Below are 21122 nucleotides of genomic sequence, written 5' to 3'. Positions count from 1 at the left end.
CCCAAAGGCGAGACCGATTGCATTGCAAATGCTTGTTGATATTGCAATGTGCCCAGCCACAGAAAGAGGAAGAGAGATCCAGAAAGATACTTGCGGCCACAGTGAGGCGATCGCTTTTTGTAGATTTCCATCTAGTAGATTCTAGGGAGATCTATATATTTTGATCCCTAAGTATTTAAAGGTATTAGGTGCAACCTGGAGTTTCAGATCCCTGAATGTAATCAGTGTGGTGTGTGAATCACTTTTATAAAGGATTGCATGTGACTTAGTTGTATTTACAGTTAAGTCCCAAGATGTGTTCAAATTGTGTGAAGACATTCGATATTGGGCGCAAGTCGTCATGAAGATTACTGAGAAATAATATGATATCATAAGCATAAAGGGATAATGCATGGGTTATTTGACCTATACGGATACCACATTTCAATGCTTCTTGACGTAGTAGCAATGCCAGGGGTACCAGTTATAGTACGAATAATATAGGAGACAGTGGGCATCCTTGCCTTGTACCTCTCAATATGTGGTAAGTCTCTGAAATATGTGTGCCTGTATGTGCTCTCGCTGTGAGTGCTGTAAATAATAGTTTCACCCATTGCAAGTAATTGGGGGGATGCCAGATTTGCTAAGGGCTACTAACATATGTTCCCAGCTAAAGGTGTCAAACAACTGGCGTAAATATAGGGAAATGCACCCGGCTCTTTGAAAGTCATCAGGGGATGTGTCCATTATGTGATATGGTCGCCGTATATTTAGGGATGTGTTATGACCTGGTAGAAAGCTGCATTAACTGGTAAGCACTCCAATCTTCCTTGATCTACCTCACTCCATTCCAAGCTACGCCAATCCACTTCAATCTACTCCACTCCAATCAACACCACTCCACTCAATCTGACCCAATCAAGCCCACCCCACTCCCAATCTACCCCACTTCACCCCAATTTACCACACTCCACTTAAATCTACCCCACTCTGCTCCAATCTACCCAATCTACCCCACTCCACTACACTCCAGTCCACTCCACTGTAATGTACCCAATCCAACCCACTCCACTTCAATCTATCAGACGCCACTCCAATTTACCCCACTCTACTCTACTCCACTCCGATCTACTCCGGTCCAATTTACCCCAATCCATTCAAATTTACCCCACTGTGCTCCAAACTCTACTGCAATCTATCCACCGCTCTCCACTCTAATCTACCCCACTCCACTCCAATATACCTCACTCCACCACAATCTGTCCCACTTCACAACAATCTACTCCACTCTACTCAATTACAATCTGCCCCTCTCCACTCAAATCTACAACTCTCCAATCCACCCAGTCTACCTCACACCACTCCAATCTACCCCACTCCACTCTACAGCACTCCACTCCGATCTACCATACCCTGCAAATCTACCCTACTCCACTCCAATCGAAACTACTCCACCCCACTCCAATCTACCCCACCCCACTCCATCTCACCTCAATCTACCCTACTCCAATCTACTCCTATCTACTCCACTCCAATCTACTCCACTCTACCCTATTCCACCCCACCTCACTGCAATCTACCCCACTCCACTCTGCGTCACTCTAATCCATCCCACTCCAATCTACCCCACTCCCTTCTAGTCTACCCTAATCGAATACACCCAATCTACTCCACTCCACTCCATCCTAATTTACCCCACTACACTTCACTCAAATCTACCCCACTCCAGTCTGCCCCAGTAATCTCACTCCATTCCAATCTCAACTACATTCCAATCTATTCAACTTCCCTCCACCCCACATCAATATACCTCGCTCCACTCTACCCAAACCTATCCCACTCCATTACACTATATACAATCTCCCCCACTCTACTTCACTACCACTCACATCCTCGCCAGTCCAGTCCAATCTAACCCTCTCCACTCGATCCACCCCACTGCAATCTGCCCCACCACGCACCACCCAAAGCTATCCTACTTCATTCTATCCCATTCAAAAGTACCCCAATCTAATCCCGACTCCATTGCATTCTATTTTTCTATAATCTACCTAATCTATTCCCACTCCACACCACTCTAATCTATCACAATCCACCTGACTCCACTGTTCCCAAATCTATGCAACTCCACTCCAATCTTTCACAAAATATCCCTTTCCACTCTACCCCACTTTATCCCACTTCACTCTACCCCAATCTACGCAATCTACCCTCCCCCTGCTACCCCACTCCAATCTGCCCCACTCTAATTTACCCCAATCTGCTCCACTCCAGTCTACCCCACTCCACCCCAATCTACCCCAATTCTATCTATCCCACTCTAATCTAAAACACACATCTACACAACGCCCACTCTCCAATCTACCCCTCACTCTAATATACTTCACTCTAATCTACCTCACTCTAGTCTACCACAATCTACCTCACTCCATTCTACCCCACTCTACGCCAATATACCCTTCTCCACTCTACACAATCTACCCATTCCATTCTACACCAATCTACCCCATCCGACCCCCCTTACTTTTAGCCATGCTGAACTGCAGTCACGATGGTGTAGAACATGGCTAAAACACCTTGCCAAAACCAATAGCTTTCACGTAGGCAAGACCTATTGGCCATTGACAAAGCTTGTACATCCATGAGCAGACTGGGATTCCCGTGTGCTTCATCATATCTTGAGACACTTATGGATGGCCCTTTTGCTTGTCTTATTGAAAGTTAGGGCTGGGTCGCGCACCCATTAACAAGGTTATGATGTGTTCACATATTTTAGCTGTTTCTTGCTCATTTTTAAAATATTTTGTACCACTGCATCTTTTTAATATTTCTAACTTTTTTCTGATGCATTTGAGATGAACAGTGTTTTCTTGCTTGTTTTTTATTCTAATTGTCATGATTTTAAATAAACAAAATAATAATAATAATACTAATGACCTATTGTCTTTCCAGTACTTGTTTCGTTTCTCTGACTGTGCGAGTGCCGGTGGGGGAGGGACCCTGTGCACTCTGGGAAGCTGCTGCTGCAGAGGTTAACCGTGCAGCCCTGTTTCCCGTCTGCCGCGTCAGTCGCCTCTGCTCTACCGGCAGGCTTGGACTCGAGGCGCCCTCTCCAGCCACGCAGACTCTGCAACGAGCTCCCTTTCCCAGAGCCACGCGTGGGTAGTACTAGTGGGGCCGGCGTGGCACACCTGGAGCACCGCGGCCAGGGGGCATTCGTGGAGGGCCAGGAAGGAGACAGCCAGTGGGTGAGTGAGAGAGTCCCGTGCATGAGATCACGGCTGCGCGGGTGGAGCACCGCCGGCGCTGCCACTGGTGCGGCGCGATGCAAAGCGCTCGGAGTGCCAGTCAGCTGTGAAGGTTCGCCCACTCCTGCCCTGCTCACTGCGCCCTGCTCTTCCCTGCACCCCTCTAGATCTGCAGGTATTTCAATATAAAACGCAAGACTGGGAGAGCTCCTCGAACCAAACTCTGGGCAACTGGACACCTCTGGTACAACACAGAACTTTGGGCTACAAGAGAATCCCGCGTTGTTTATTTTGTCTTCTTTCTGAAATGATTAATCTCTGCAAGAATACACGAACAGCTTTCGACAAACTATTCCGCGACGAGCCTACTGTTTCTATAATATTTTTCTGATTTGTGTTTCTTTGCATCTTTTAATACATTTCGACTTTTGCAAAACTCATCCAGTTTTGAGCGATGTACGGGTGCGGGGGCTGTGGCAGAGAGAAAAGAATACTTCTTCCAGGATGACATATTACACGTTGTGTAGGGGAGCCAGAGTTTTAATTCAAATCTCCTGTTTCCACAGCTGACGCTGCAGCCGCTAGAAAGTCGCCTTCGGTCAAGGTGTGGCAAGAAACTATAGCAAGAGTGCCCCGCGGCATACTTCACTCTTACGTAAGTTATTTATCGGAAGCCAAATGTTAAAAGTTTACATTACATGTGCAGATGTGCTCAGTAACAGCTGTAACCGAGTCGCCCTGTTTACTGGTGAGTCTGAGGGATGCCTCTCAACAGACATTGCACATCTGGTTTCAATTACCCTGTGGCTTGGATATCCCAAAGCTCTGATTTCCAGGGGTTTGAGCCACGCTGCACAGAGCCTGCAGCAGCAAGAATTTGAGGCATCTCGGTTCATTCTCCCGGTTTGTTTTTTGGTTACGTCTGAATTTCCCCCTGATGCCCAGGGATCCCAGTTTTGGCGGATGTGGAAACGTGCACGCGCGCAGCTGAGGTTCTCTGGGCCCGTGCCTGGCCTCTCAGGAATGTTAAGAATGCTTTCACGCCGAGCCCCAGGCTGCAGAAATCCCCTACCACATTTTACCAGGGTCAGCGACAACCTCTCGCTGCAGCGGGGTTAGACTAGGACTCCCATTATGAAAAAAAAAAACAGATAAGGCCTGATTCAAACAAAAATAGTCATCCGAAGAGGTTCAGTTTCTCTTTACACGAAAAAATCCCTAAGGCATATGTCGGACCTGGTACATGGGCAACCAAGCTAAATTTAGGTGTACAGATTGCATGATTTTCGATTGCAAATTCACGTTTCTAATTCATTAAATTCTAATTTGCCTTCATTAATCATAGTAACTCGCACATAATATTAAGGCAGCTTTGTGTAAAGCTACTTTTAGGGGAAGGTGGGGTTTCCAGGGCAGGAAATGGATATAGGTGTGATGTAGGGGAAAGAGTTTCTCCACAGTGATTAATATTTTACACACAGGAAAAAAGTTAGCATGTGCAAAATCCGTTTTGCCGAGCTTGTACATGTAATGGTACTTAACATACATTTACGCTTGTTCGAATTCTTACATGTGTGAGTTCTCATAGAAAAAAGCATTTGTTGTAGCTTTCAGGAAGTACTTCTGGAATTCGTTGGACATTTCCCTAAAATTCGGAGGCAAGTTCCTCAAAGAGGTGTGTCGCCTTTGCACTACGCAATGGGGAGCAAGAGCCATACAACTCTTAAATTGGACCAGCATACCTCAACAAACGTCTCACCTTCTACACCCCGAACTGCCAGCTTCGCTCCGCTGACCTCGCCCTCGCCACCGTCCCACGCAACCACAGGACCTCCACCAGCGGCAGATCCTTCTCCTACCTCGCCGCCAAGACATGGAATACCCTCCCCATACAGCTGCCACAGACACAGAACCTGCTGACCTTCACGAGACTTCTCAAGACCTGGCTGTTCGAGCAGGGGCTGCACCCCCCTCCCCCGATCAGCGCCTTGAGACCCTCACGGGTGATTAGTGCCCTTTACAAATGATTGATTTGGTTTTAAGCTATATTTATCAAGGTACGCAAGGCCACCTTGCTTAGATCTGTGCGGCTTGATACATTTAGAGTAACAAAATGCAGAGCAAATCGCTGCATTGAGTTACTATGCTCCAGGGAGGCATTCCATGGGTGGGGCGTGGGTGTTCCCACGCATTCAACTAAGGATTTTTTTCACATTCCCAGATGTACTATTACTGGTAGGCCCGGGAATGCGTCAAAATGTTACAAATCCCCAGGGGAGGCATTACGAGAAGAAATATCTTTATTTCTCCTCGTTTTATTTTCTTCTTACTGTGTGTGCTGCATTCTGTAGCATGCATAATGAAAGTAAAATGACTCAGGACGTCCCTTCCTGTACAAAACAATCCTGATTACAATGCAGGCCCCCTCACACCATGGTGCATTGGTGCTAGGCAGCACATTGTGCGCCAGTGCCGAGGACTGACAGGAATGCGCAGCATAATGTTAAGTACAGCACATTCATACCCTTTCCCTGTCAAGCAGCAGGGAGCAAGGTAGCTGGCTGCTCTGCGTGATTATTTGATAAGTATGCACATGCTGAATGTAAGCGCTGTATAGATGTGGTACAGGTGTTGATTCATCATTGTTTTTGACAGCTGGTCTGTAACCATTTAGATCTAAGTCAATAATACTTTGTGAATGCATTGAAATCCATAAGTGGGCACGTTATAAACATATTACTGTGGGGGTACATATACACAGGAACCTTACATTTATATCTTTTTTTCTGTACCAGGAAAAAAACTATTCCAGTTGGAGAAGTCCCTTCCGCTCCACCCTTGTGGAATCTGAGTGTGTGTCTCCCTTAGCCCAGCCTTTTATTTGGCCAAGTCTAGGTGTAAAGATGAGGTTTTAAGCACATTGGGAAGGCTTGTGATTATCTACAAAATTAAGACTGGGTAGGTGCTCACTACCTTTTAGGCACATCCACATTCTAACCACTACATTTATGACTTGGAGTGAGAGCTGCTGTACGGCGGACTGCAGATTCTCATCCTTGGAATCGGGGTCTGCCATTTGTTACTGCTCATGTCTCTTATACACATCTAAATGAAACTGGTGTATGCACACACCTTTGTGGGGCTTGCACTACAAGAGGACTGCTGTAGGTTTCTCTGCATGGGCGCAATTGCTGTTGTTGAGGGTTCTTGCAAAGCATTAGTGAAACAGTGACATGGTGCCTCTATGGCGACCTAGCACTTTGCCAACAGCAGAATTAGAAAGCTGCGGTCGGAGCGGAGAATGCCATTTTAAAAGCAAACCCGCTCTATAAAGACCTTTAAAACCCGTGGCTCACTTTACAATTCCAATTTGCAAATGGCCCTCTGAATTTTTGAATAAGCTCTGTATTAGGCGTCCTGATTTTCTCCCTTGACGGCTGTTACAGAATAGCAGAGAAGGTAGCACCATTGAGCCTAAAGGGTTACTTGTGGGAAAGCAAAGGTCACAGACACAGAATGGATTTAAGGTCCCAGCTGGGCAGCAGGCGGCATGGCATGCGAGAACAGAGGGGAGGAGGGAACATTCCTCAACAGCTCAGAGCTAATAAAAATTCGAATTAAGTGAGAACAAGAAGGAAATAGATTTGACAACGCCAATTGGCTTGGCGCTCAATTCTGGCCTTTTGGTTTTGTTTTGCTATGCGTTTTGTAAAATGTTATCGTCTGATGCGCTGGCACGCCATCGCTAATATAGTCAAAACAAGCATTGGCCCTGCCAACAGGTCTCGGCTATGCAGGAACTTCTGGCTTTGCCAATGTGTTTTAGCCATGCTGTACATCAGCGTGGCTTCTGTTCAGCATGGATAAAAGTTAGTGATGTAGAGTAGAATGGCTTAGAGCGGCATAGAGTGGAGTCAAGTCGTAGAGTGGAGTGGTGTAGAGTATCAAAGAGTGGAGTAGAGTTTTGTGGAGAGGCGTGGGGTGGCACAGAGTGGAGTGTTGTGGAGTGCTGTAGAGCCAAGGGTTGTAGAGTGTAGTGTTGTGTGTGCCATAGAGTGGAATGCCATAGAGTGAAGTGCAGTGTCGCGGAGTACAGTGGAGTTTTGAGGAGTAGAGTGGGGTGTTGTGAAGTAGAGTGATATAGAGTGGAGTGGTGCAGAGTGGAGAGGTATAGAGTGGAGGTGTGTAGAATGGAGCAGAGATCATAAGTTGGAGTGGAGTAGAGTGTCATACAGTGAAGTTGTGTAAAATGGAGTAAAGTGGGGGGACGTAGAGGGAGTAGATTGGCATAGACTGTAGTAGAGTGAAGGGACGTAGTGTGGAGTAGAGTGTCATAGAGTAGAGTTGAATAAAGTAGAATAGAGTGTCATAGAGTGGACTAGAGTGTTGTAGCGTGGAGTGATGTGGCATGGAGAGATGTAGAATGGAGTAGAGTGGAATAGAGTTGCCTAGAGTTAAGTGGCATAGATTATTGTAGAGTGGAGTAGCATAAAGTGGTGCAGAGTGAAGTGGGGTAGAGCATCATAGAGAGGAGTGACATAGAGTGGAGAGGCGTAGAGTGGAGACGTGTAGAGTGGAATAACATGGAGTAAAATGGCATGAAGTGGCATAGATTGTCGTGAAGTGGGGTAGAGTGGAGTGGCATAGAGAGTAGTAGAGTAGCCTAGAGTGAAGTGGTGTAGAGTGTCATAGAGTGGAGTGGCGTAGAGTGGAGTGTTATAGAGTAGAGCAAAGTGCAGTACAATGTTGTAGAGTTTAATGGATTAGAGTGTCAGAGTTGAGTGTCACAGAGTGAAGTAGAGTGTTTTAGAGACGAGTGGCATTGAGAGGAGTCTAGGGGAAGAGAGTAGAATGTCACAGAGTAAAGTGTCGCAGAGTGGAGTGTCATGGAGTGGGGTGGCATACAGTGGAGTCACGTGGAGTGACAAAGAGTGGAGAAGCGTAGAGTGGAGTAAAGTGGTGTAGAGAGGCGTAGAGTGGAGTAGAATGTAGTTGAGTGGCATAGAGTGGGGTAGTATTGAGTAGGGTAGAGTGGTGTAGAGTAGAGTGGTGTCGATCGGTATAGAGTAGAGTGGCATAGAGTGGAGTGGCAGAATAGAGTTGCATAGAGTTGAGTGGTATAGAGTGAAGTAGACTGGCATAGAGTGGAGTACAATAGCATGGTGTAGAGTAGTTTAGAGTGGAGTGGTGTGGCGTGGGGTGGCATGGAGTGGAGTAGAATGTCATAGAGTGAATTGGGGAAGAGTGGAGTCTGCATGGTGTGATAGCTCACTGCCATAACAGATCGCATATTATCAGTTGAAATGACCAGTACATATACAAAGACATAAAGTTTTATACAGCGCACAAACAATAATGCTGGCATTACAGACAACACATTTTCACTTGAAATTACCATTACATTTGCACAGACATACAGTTTTACTGATAAAATTATACAGCCCACAAAAATAATGTGTGGAAATGGCATCACCTAGTGTACTGATTTGTTTTGATCGTATTAAATATTTGTTCCCACCACACTTCAGAAGTATAAAAAATGTGCCTAATTTGTGCTTTCCTAAATCTGATATATTCTGAAATATTTGCACAGTTCATTTACAGACATTTACATTTTGTTGACTGCTAAAAAAATGCCTTTCCTTTCATACCCCAAGATTATCATATAAATCCTCTTACTTTGAAGTCAGAGAAAGAAAAATGAACACCAAGCTCCCTTGGAAGACAGAGTCTGACATTTGACCTCTGTCTTTGAATGCACAGCAAATGTGAAAGATAAGGGTACTTTTCAAAGAGCTGTTTATAGAAGGCAAGCACTTGTGGGAGAATTCAAGGAGCAAGTCAGAGAGGTTGTAAACAGGCTATGCTCCACAGGAGGGACAGAGACTTGCTGGACAGCCTAAAACAAATAAAGCCAGCAAATAGAAAGTGAACAAATGTGAGTTACAAACCACAAAGCCAATAGTAAGATATGGGCAGAATGCATTCCCAGGTCACATTTAAGAATTTCCCCAAGTCTTTAGCAACTGGACAGCTGTGGTGTTTTATAGGCTTCAACCTAAAATGGCTAAAAGCAAAACAAATTTTAGGTTGAAAAAAAGGACTAATTGACATAGCAGGTCCTGGCACTGAAGGAAACCACTTTGTGTGTAAATGAGCGCCTTGTGAAAGAGAGAATGACATCATTCACAGTGAACTTTGACCCCGTGCTGTAGTGGGTGGAAGAAAAGTGTGAATGACACAACAACTGACCATTAGTAACATCAAAAGGTCTTGGCTAAGGCTAGACCTACAAAGTAATGAGCTCTAGTAGTTTTTTTTTCTTTGAAACTAAGGGCGTGATTTAGATCTCGGTGGACAGAATGTTCCGTCACAATGGTTCCAGCGGCGAAGGGTAGGTGCGTGCAGTGATGCTCAGGGATTCCCAACCTTGTGGTGGAAGATCTACCTGAAGCTTTACCCGTTGGACACTATCGTTGTTTGACTGTTTTTAACTTTAGGTATTGACAGTCACAACTAGAAAAAGGGTAATATAGTATTGTTCTCCCTTCACCCATTAGTGTTGTAGCCACATGAGCAAACATACACCACACTTTAGGGTATTAGTGTAGACAGTTCTTTGCACCTTTAGATACATGCTAAATAGTCATCTGGGTCCTGAAGAATTGCTTGTTAACCTCACAGTAGCGAGAAACATGTTGACCGGACTATAACAAATTCTAGATGATAGCTGGAAACATTATTTTCCATCACTCTCCTCTAGAAAATCGTTTTTAACTAAAGCAGTGGGCCTTCTGAATAAATAATTCCCGGTACCACTAGCTTTATTTTAACTCACCACCCACGTCTACCCTCTAGTTCTGCCCCACAATCGCATTTCATCCATACGGCTGTTGGAAAAAGATCTCCGCTAAAGAGCCCCTCTATGAGGTGTTACCCGTTGGGTATTGCACTGCCGACCCAACGAGGAGCAGGCCCAAATGATGAAGCATGACACCTGAAAGGGTGTGTCAGGGCATTAAATCCAACAAAATGGATTCCCAGGGTTACCTTGCTGTCACCCTGCCTTAATCATCCGCATCACAGACTGTACCATTCCCACCTCCTTCTCTAGGAACAGCACAGCATTCTTTGTGAAGATGGATATCTTCTCCCACAAAACATAAATCCCATTGGATATAATTGGATTTATATTTTAGTGGGCAGGATATCCGTCACCATTGTGACGGATTAACTTATCCGCAGGGATCTAAATCAGGCCCACAGTCTTTTTGTGTAATATTAAAAGATGTGGGCAGTATTTCATCACATCATATTTAAATCTGAATTGTGGGTGTGGATAGGTTATGTATTGAATCCTTTAGCATATCAGATTGGAAATCCAGTTACTGATTGTACAATTGTTGTCAGAGCAGTGAAATATATTTCATTGCTGTTGCATCAAATGGAAACATATGCCTGCCAGTCTTTCCCTAACTCACCTTGGTCTCCAGAACCCCAAGGAAAGCAGAGGAATGCTAAATTGCCTCACCTCCACAAACAGCTTGCAACAGCAGAGCAGTGGCAGGTGAGTCCATGTTTCTTATCTCTCCTTCATGACTTTTCTACCACTGTACAACGTATGAGAGCAGGGGAAGAAAATCTAAAGGGGCAATGCATTACATGCAATTTTCAAAACATGTTTTGTCTGGGCTCCATCATGACCCCTCTGCCCTTGTGCTAATGATTTGAGCGGGTGAGGATGATTGGTGGGTGGATTAACAGCGGATGAGTAGTAGTCACTACCCACTACCCAAGATCTTTGGGACGTGCCCTTCAGTGGCTATGCCGCTTTACAAACCTGGGAGGTTCTAGAGCTGAGCATCTCCTTCATGTTCCATCGTTGCTCTTCGTGTAAAGCCACACTCCTTACAGATTCAACATAACCACTCTTCTCCAGGGTATGCATGTGAGGTGTTTTACTGAAATATTGACTTTTAAAAATTGTCCTACCAAAATATCAATCCACAGTATCATATAGGTCAGCATATCTAGCTATGAATAAATTTACTATTAACTCCTCATCTACCTACTTTAAATAGATGTACATTGACTACCACAATATTATGAAGGTAATTATATATAGGTGAGAATAGATTTACTTTTCTTAACTCCCCATTTGCAGACTTTGGAGACATAAAAAGATCATCTAGGTACATTGAATATATGCACATCTTAAAGATATGTGGATGCAAAGTTAAGATTAGTATATCTAGTCTTGTCTATATATACTGACTGCCCCAATAGTGTGTTAATCAATATGGTGGAATACATTTTTATTGGTGATTCCCCATCCCTGCACCTTTTAGATATATGTATATCTTCAAGGTTCATAGATGTTGAGTTAAGAAAAGTAAATTTATACTTACCTCTATATACTTGCCTCACAATATTATGGCAGTTAACATTGTGGGAGAAATATATATATATTTTTTTATTAACTCAATAAAAAAGCTTCAGATATGAACAAACAGTCATACATTTGTAGAGACGAGATCGCAAGTTGACAATTTTTAAGCAATATAGCACATTAGAATCCAGAAAAATAGACGTGTGCCCCTCCACCCCCGATAGTATACATCCCGATGCCATCCCAGAAACCTGAACAGACGTCAGGGACCCCTGTACAATGTCCACGGTCCCCATATTTTCTCCCACTTGTGAGGGCATCCCCGGCTTTTATACACCACCCATTCTGCCTCACAGCACCAGTCCAAGTTGCACAGCCATGCAGCCACTGTCGGAGGATCTGTCGCTCCCCATGCACGTGCAATATTCCTCTTGGCTACCCCCTTGCCAATGCTAACCATGATTTGGACCTCTTTGGCCACGTGAGTTTGCCAGTGACACTGTGGAAGCAATATTTTAGCAGGACATTATTGAGGCATAAAACCCCACGTGATCACCTCCTTCTGACTCCCTTGTGACCCTCATCAGTTAATCCGTATGACTTACTTCCTCCCCTTTTTTCTCCTCTCATTTCCACCTCTCCTCACCTCATGGCGTGATCACTTCCATCTGGCTCCCACATGAGCCATTTCACCAGTTCATCTGTGTGATCTTCCTGTAACCTCTTGTCCATCCTCCCTGCCCCCAAGTAAAATGTGTTATCACATTCTTCTGGCCTCCCCACGATCCTTTGCATGAGTTTGCATGAGTTCATCTTTGTCATCTCCTTCGTGTTTCCTTATATCTTATCAAGTCCCCTTAGGTTCTGTGATTCCATTCTTTCTACTCCTCTGAGTTCCTATTTTTATCAAGTTATGTATTATCACCTTCCAGCATCCTCATTTTCATATTACTGACTTTGTGTGCAATTGCCCTCATCCTGCTCTAAGAAGATCGCCCTCGCCAAGGATGTGTGTAATTCCCTTGTTGCCTATCCCTAATAACTGCCTGCCACAATGGCTTATGTATGATCATCTATTTCTGTAATCCTTCCCATTAGTTAATCTGTGTTTTCTCCTTCCTGTGACCTCATGCCCCTCTTACCCTCACCCCCCTGTCAGGCATTTGATCACATTCGTACGGCTCTCTCATGATCCCCAAACATCATGTGGGTGCCCATATTCTTTCTCATGCTTTGTGCTTCTCCTCCCATCATGTTATGTGTATTCACCTCCTGATCCCTTGGTTTGCCTTCCTAGGAGGACATGCAAGTGACTGCCTTCTTCCACCTTTCACAAGAGACTTCTCCCAAAGGTTTTGTGTTGGCCCTCTTCATGATCCCTCGGGATCCTTCCCTTATATGTCATGTCTGCAGTCAACTTCTTTGGCCTCCTTCCTGCCCTCCTTCCTTCCCAGAAAGCACTCAAATCCCAGCTTCCTGCTCCCACTTGACCACCCCATAGGCTGTTAATGGGATATCTTTCTTCCTGATCCTACATGTCCCTTCCTATAGACTAAAGGTCACCAGTGGGATCTCCTTCCTGTTGTTTCATGACCTCATCCACTCAGGACAAGGTCTCAGTTACATCACTCCTGGTCCCACATGACCACACCGTTAGTGATTAATGGGATACTTTTCTTTCTGCTCATTATTATCTTCTTGCAAGCTCTAGTAGCAGCACTAGAGCCAGTGCCGTGGCTGTGCAACAGGTGTATGCACAACTTTTCTGTGCCCCAGTGCACTGTTGCATTACTGAAGGAGCCGCAGACAATAGTGCATCCCTTTGTGTAATATTGATAGCACCAGCTCTCTCTTAAGCAGTTGGCAAAGTATTTCCTTCAATTGTATGCAGCCGAAACCTATGCAAATAAGAGGATGGCCTTTTAAGATATTGCCAGATTGCATGTTTGTGAGATCTGTATTATTTCTGTGGCCCCAACTATAGTAACGTAGCGGGTACGAAAAAATAGGCAAACACACCTGTTGGGCCCCCAGGGTACTGTACATAAACTGGCCTCAGGTGGGTGCCACATGCACAGTGAACTCAAGCAAATGAGGTGTCACGTGGGAAGGGTGAGTTTGCTTGCAGCTGTTGTGCTGCTGCCCTTGGTATAGCACATTGATAGTAATGGAGAGCACTGTCCCAGTCTGCACCAAACATGCCTTCCTAAAGATGAGCCACGGCGCAGACCGGGGCCAGAGGCCTTAACCATAATACAGCCCCAAATCACCATATTGATCCTTTCATTGCTCATCCCTTGGGACTGTTTCGGCAGCACCTTAAGGGTCTGGAATGCAATTCTATGATTGCACCCGCTCTAATGTGCCAGGATACCATTGTTCCTCTAACGGGCTTTTTCTGTGTCAAATCATTATTATCAAGTGAGTTAATAGAATTGGTTCAATGGAGGACCACCTAGACTACAACCCCTAAAACAAATTTGGTTGTCAAATGAAACTCCAGGACTGAAACCACAAAGTCCTGATAATACCGTGCAAGGTGATAACCCTTCACGATCCCCTTCTTCTTGCACCTGTATGACCCCCTCTCATGCCTGAGACCCAGATTTTATCTCTCGTTTCCTGCTCACCCATATCTTCCACCATTCTCTTTTCCCATGTAAAGGCCCTCCTCTCGTTATTCCTGATTCTGCTCATGACCCATTACAGTATTTGAACTGCTGCCTTTCTATTCATGATCCAACACGACCACTGAACTTTCTCTTTCATCAAGCACCCTTACTTTTCCCTCTCTTGATCACATGTTATTCCCTTCTTCCTGTTCACTTACATCAAAATCCCAACCCATTCATACGTCCTTTTCCATCCCCCACGCTCTCATTTCCCTCTCTACATACATATATCCTCTTTTCCCCTTGACACCTTATCCATTTTTACATAACACATCTCACCTTTATTGCTAATGATCTAATTGCTAGGACCCGCCTGATTCCCCTTATTTTCTTTCTTACACAAAAACATCCTCTCCATTTGTTTCAAAGGTTTGACCTGTCTGCATCCTCCCAGCTCCTCCTCGTCTCTTTCAATCTGATTGCTTCCTCCTTCTCCATGCCAATATCCCCTTCTACCAATGTCCATGGCTAAACTGTTGATGGTTCTGTCCAGCCTCCTTCCTTCCACTACTGAAACGTTCCCCGCTTTTGTAGATGGTGTGGAATCCAGTATTAATTGACCAGACACCAAGCTGAATGTTCAAGAGGTCGTTTATTTGGGGTTCAAGTAAAAAGGAACATCAGCGACCCCAGCCACAGCAATGACCCCGGCGGGTGACACTTCGCACTCTGTCAGGCGCTCGACTTAGAACGCTGGTCGCGGTGACATTCGGCATGACGTCACCGCGAGCCGCTCCATGTCAGCTGCGCTGCCGGGGGGAAAGAAATGGTGGAAGATGCCACAGATGGCTTTACTGAGAGTTCACCCATCCATGCAGGTGGGTTTCTGCGAACATTCCATCCATTCATGCCGATAGATTGAATGTCAGCGCCCACTCTCCCCTGTGTTTCCTCAGGACCATGTTCCTTTCCTCCTTTAATATCACGTTCTCCCCTATACTCACTGAATAATGGTTGTCTACTTAACTTGAACATCTGGATTCCTGCTGGCGTCAGCAAAGCAATTGCACACAAACATTGGTGGTTTGTTCCTAAGGTTTTCAATGTACAGAAGTCTCTGCTTGTAAACTGTGCCTGTCTGCCCCACCTCACCACATTTCTTTTGCTCAAAGGCACTCTTCATAGGTATGTGTTGCATCTGCTCAGTAATGGCTTCATTGCTATCACATCTCTCCTAGGCTATGGAGTGACCTACTGTGGGGGAAGGGCAAGAGTAGGCATCTCCAATTTGTCTGTACAAATGTGGACCTCAGAGCAGTCTCCTCCTTCTGTGCCAAAAAGATACATAGATGCAGCCACTCTCAACGTGCAGGCCCATTCTCATGCATGATCTGGACAAATCATCCTGGATGAACGTCTCCAGTCCTATGACTTTACTTCCATAGTGCGAACTCTAAATTCAACCATCTCACCTACAGCTTTAGGTTGCCCTCATACCCTAACACCTAAAACCGATCTTATGACTTTGTTAGTTCATCTGCTATCCCACACGTCATCCTTTTCAGTACAGCAGGCACCATTTTTAAGTTAGTGGTTTTGTTTATATTTTTAAAAGAAGTACTATACAAGCTTATTTACAAGGGCTTTCAGTCAGCCCTCTTCCTCCACTGATCTTCTTTAGTGTCATTCAGTTTTCTTCCACCCACTACAGCATGCACCCTGAGGAACAGGTTCAGTCCACTTTAGCCATTTGCTTACCTGTTTGTAAGTGACTGCATTGTGCTCTTTCACCTTGTGCACATCTGTACAGTAAGTGCTAGGGACTACTGGTTTGCAATGTGCTGTTAGACAACACTTGTTTTCATACAATATGTGCCTTCATACAAAACCACCCCCAAACAAAAAAATATCCATTGGCAAAGCCAAAAGCTAATCATCCAACTTCAGACACACTGGCTTTGTCAATGCTTATTAAATTAGAACACTACCAGGTTTGGCATACACTCTAACACATAACTAGATCTTCAGTAAACCTCCAAGTATCTCATCTTTGGCTCTCTGCATTGATGGCCTGGCCGTATTCTATACTTTTCAGAAAGTAACTGCATTGGAACCTGTAGCATAAATACTGTCATGGTTCCTGTTGATTGTATTCTTGATATTAGTCCTAGTGTATACTCAATATACTAGTCTGTTCCCGTTGGTATGCCGACGCGTTTCGAGTTAGGGCCACAAAGGTTCCTGAACTCTCATCAGGGCCTTATGAGTAATCTGTGTGGGATGTAAGAAAAATAATCACTTTTCATTGAAAGACCATGAGCCTCGTGTATCCTTTATATCATAAATTAATGATTGCCATATTGTACTTGTATTTTTGAGTCAGAAGAGAAGCGGTGTATTCACAAACTTCCCAAAGGAACGGGGCATTTCTATTTAGCCCGCCCGTGTAAACAAAATCTTATCTAAAAAACTACTACCGACTTTTTGCTAAAGGTCGAGGGGACACCATTTGACCCATCCACTCAAATAATGGTCACAATGGATGTTACGTCCTTGTATACACATATATTGAGTATACACTAGGACTAAGGAAATTTTTTTCAATGTTCCTCGGCATTTGACGTTGTCTTGTGATAAACCATGAAGTTGATCTTTGGTTGAGAAAATAATAATTGTAATGTTTATTATTTAAATGTCATTCGGATGTTTTGTAGTCTAATTTGTGAATATATTCTTTTTGTTTTGTATGAAATGTATATATATGTGTTAAATGTTAAGGTGTATTTGTTTTTCTGCCTAAAACACGTATGAAATTTTGCTAAAAAATAAAAAAAGTGAGTGGTACAAATCAAGGTACCTGATCGAACGTAATTAAGTATTGGTTTGGTCTGAATTGGATTAATCACGTTATAACAAATAAGGAGGGTGCAGGCACTTGTTCTGTTTTTTCTGATTTACAAAAGGTCCAGCCCGCCCCTGTCCCGTTTAAGGACCTAACTCCTTTGGGTTTCAGAGAGGAGAGTGTGCTTGGGCCAGTTGTGGTGCCTCTGGAAGTTGTACCTGTGTTGGGAAGCTGGAAACCAAGCTTTTAAAGACTTTCTGCAAGTTTTATCGCATCGCTCGCTTGCGGAGCTTATCCCCGCCAGTGCGAGGAAATTCCCGCCACTACGATGGCCGAGATCGTCACAGCGACTGTTGCCGCTGCCAGAGTCGTCGCATCCTTCATTTGCGGGACGCACCAGTCCGGTGCGGGAAGATTACCATCACTGCGAGTGTCGTCGGAGAGCCTGTCGTCACTGGATGAGATTGTCGCACTGCTTGCTTGCGAACCGTATCACGTCACTGCGAGAGTTATCGCAGAGCCATCAAAGAGCTGCCAGAGGAAGATCGCTGCTGGATCGCGCATCGTAGCCCCGGAGATCGTCGCAGCACCTACAGATCATCGCATCGTGCCTTTGTGAGAGAAAACTTTCTACGGAACCTACGCACCGGAATCCATACAAGTCATCGCCTTCCTCCCCATACAGACCGGATTTGTCGCAACACGCCCGCTGCTGCAGCGGGGTTGTCGCATCGCCCCCCCAGGGTCTCAGGAGCAACACATCGCTTGTTTTCCACCGCACCAACTTCTGCTTTGGAACTTTGTCGCATTTAAAAGGTACTGTTGGCAAAACGTGACACAACTGGGATCTTTTCCTGCAACTGTGGATTATTTTATCGCCAGTGCTTTAAATGGGCCGGTACTCACCGGTACTGGGTACCGGCACTTCTTATTTTGAAGGATCTGAGTACCTGCACTGCTCCACTGCCAAGGAGATTACCGGTACTCATGAAGGTAAAGTCAATGATGCTGGTGCTGCTAAGCCCGAGGGTAACGTAGTGGAACAGATCTGTGCGGCATTCTAATAGCCAAAGCTCCTCCCTAGCTCTTAACTGAGTCACTGCTGAACCAATCAGCAGCGGCTCATTTGCATTATGCACGGGATCCCGGTGTTAAAAATGTCACCGCCCTGCTGTGTTTGATAGAGCAGGCCTCTTCAGGCCCTGCTTTGTCGATCACTTTCACACTGTCCTTGCTGTGAAGTAAGACAGGAATCACCTCAACTGAACCTTTTTTGTGAGTATCTGTGTGTGTGCATGTGGAGCTCAGACAGGAAGAGATTCAGGACACTCTCCGGACCTAGTTTCAAAGAAATGCGTGGAATGCTTTTGTATGTGCATGTCTGCTTGTTTCTGTGTGAATGTGTGCTCTCTAGAATATATAGGTAGTGTACCAAATACAACCAAGTAAGAACAGTATGATAGTAAGAAGCTGCAAATATTGCAAAACAAGGAAAGATTAACATAGTGTGTTTGGCCTTCATTTTGTTATATTGTAACATTACTCACATGGTTTGATATGTCCTGCAACTGGTGTAGAACCCATTATTAATACTGGTATTCTAAAGTCTCTCTTGTTCTGAGGCACACTGAATGTTAGCCTGAATAGTGCTGTTGTTGGTTTGCATACATTTAAAAGCTCCTTCTATTATGATTAAGGGCCTGTTCCCAGCAGATCTTCACACAACCCTCTATTAGCATATCCAGTTGTTAATCTGCATATAGGGGAAGCTTAAAACTATTAACGGAATTGTAAGGACAAAATGAATACTGGATAGAAATGTCTATCACCATGTTTTTTGCCCCACCTCTAGCCACACCCCTAGCCACGCCCATAGCTCAATTTAATGAGTACCTGCACTTATTTTTCCCCATTTAAAGCACTGTTTATCGCAACCTTAAGAACTCTTTTTGCAACCAAAATCTTGAACTGCGTATGTTGGATTTTTGTCATTTTGGTCTTGTGTAGTTTAGATTAAATACCTTTATTTTTCTAATCTGTTGTGGAGTCAGTTTGAGGTGTTTTCACTGTGTTACTGTGAGTGTTGGTACAAATACTTTACATATTGCCTTTGGATAAGCCTGACTGCTTGTGCCAAGCTACCAAGGGGGTGAGTAGAGGTTATCTAAATAGTGTTTCCTACTTACCCTGACAAGAAGCAAGGATCCCTATTTGGACAGTGGACAGTGGTACCTACCTCTGCCAGTTAGAGACCCCCAGTTCTAACATATATCTACAGTTGACTTTGACCAGAATCATGTGGGTTAAGAGGCAGTCACAAACTTACTGATGACACTGATCACACCCAGGCAGAACAGTTAGGATGGTCATAAGGTTATAAAGCCCTCTCTCCCAGGAAAGTCCTCAACTTGTAGACAATAGACTGCAATCTAAGACCCCAATACCATAAAGAGACCAAAGGAGTTCTAAAACATATCAAACATCACTTACAATATTGTGTTTCCGGTTGACTGTCACTCGTCACCTTGTGTATACTCTTTACTTATACATCTACTGTGCAGCACTTTTACTCCCTTGTAGGACTAATCTGTTACATAGAAGCATTACAAAGAAATATATCTCAACATCCAGTACTACAACCTGGTCACACATCGTGTGCCATTCTTCCTGCTCCTGTGTACTCTCTCTACACCTCCTACAGCAAGTGTATCCAACCTTTTCCTTCATATTTTTGCATGGTAATTTCCCTCACCCATTATATAGCATGTCTGAAACCCCAAACCATCAGAAGGAGAGGGCAGGCAGGGCTCTTTTCCCCATGCCTTGCACACTATGGTATCCTAATAAAACACGTGTTTATATAATAAAAAGAAAGAGCTGGCCTGTTGCACATGGAAGTAGCTAATGCAGAATGACCACAAGGAGGTGCCAGTTACAGTGGTATTTCAACTTTTGACTAATGCTGACCTCACAGTTTCACAACGTTAAGTCACGGACCCTATGCGATTTCTACAATTTGTACTTAATCATACACAAAAATTATACAAAATGTATACAGTATGTGAACTCAGCACATCTACTTTCCTCTGTAAGAACATGTACATTTGTCAGAAATGTTAGATTTAGTTACGCACATCACTCTTTTTGTGATTTAGTGTAAATTCTTTCAGCAGTTTTAGAGATATTAACCAGAAAACAAATTTGCATATATAGGGACGCAAAGCCTATATCTGGGGATTCTCAGAGCCATGCGTCTCATCTAAGTCCTGATTGGTTGGCCGAACCTTCACAGAAAAGTTTCAGCAGCCATTTTGTTTGTCAGTAAACGGTTAGTGGGGCAAACATTTCTGCGCAAAGTGAATAAAGATGTCAGGGTGGAGGTACCCTGAACGGATCACTGACATAATATCGAAAACAAAAATATAGAATTACTAAAATATCGATGAAAAAATGTAGAATGCAAAAATATCGAATTCCTATATACAAACAGGTAGGTACAAAAATATCAAATCAAAAATATCGTTGTAATAAATATAGTTAGTGAAAATATTGCTACAGAAAATAAATTAATACATTTATCGTTATTATCAATTAATGAATGAATGCAAATTAATTACCAATTAATACAAATTAATTACGTCTCCCTGAGGGGAATTATGCTAGAGTTAGGTGGGGCTGCCAGGGCCAATTGACCGAGAGGATAGCGGTTGAGAGAGGGGTTCGCCAGGGTTGTGTTATGGCCCCGACTTTGTTCTCCTTCTTTGTTAATGGGGTGGTAGACCATTTGAGGGAGGACCCAGCCGATGCCCCAACCCTGGCAGGGGAAAAATTGCCCACGCTGCTTTTTGCAGATGATACCCTCTTGATCTCTGAAAGCCCGATGGGGGTTACAAAAACTATTAGATCGTTTTAGCCAGTTCTGTGACTCCAGAGGCTTGTGTATAAATACTACTAAAACCAAGCTAATGGCACCGGCACCATCGAAAAGATTCAGAAACATCATCAAGTTGAATGACTCTCCTTTAGAATTAGTAAAAGCTTTCGACTATCTG

The 21122-nt window shown here is 44.2% G+C and overlaps 1 protein-coding gene across 4 annotated transcripts in view; it reads left to right on the top strand.

Moving 5' to 3' along the window:
- The first annotated feature begins 3025 nt into the window (after nt 1–3025).
- The window catches only part of SPATS2L (spermatogenesis associated serine rich 2 like), a 187100-nt gene continuing 169003 nt past the window's right edge, over nt 3026–21122 (top strand). For all 4 annotated transcript variants that reach the window (XM_086955465.1, XM_086955464.1, XM_086955467.1 and 1 more), the window contains exons 1-2: nt 3026–3227; nt 3794–3882. The gene's annotated coding sequence lies outside the window, so the exon portion shown is untranslated. The remainder of the gene's footprint in view (nt 3228–3793; nt 3883–21122) is intronic.

This window comes from Lissotriton vulgaris, chromosome 2_1 (genome assembly GCF_964263255.1).
Source record: "Lissotriton vulgaris chromosome 2_1, aLisVul1.2, whole genome shotgun sequence".
Classification (NCBI taxonomy): domain Eukaryota; kingdom Metazoa; phylum Chordata; class Amphibia; order Caudata; family Salamandridae; genus Lissotriton; species Lissotriton vulgaris.
The sequence above is the reverse complement of the archived record's forward strand: the minus strand, read 5'-3'. Positions and strand labels throughout refer to the sequence as shown.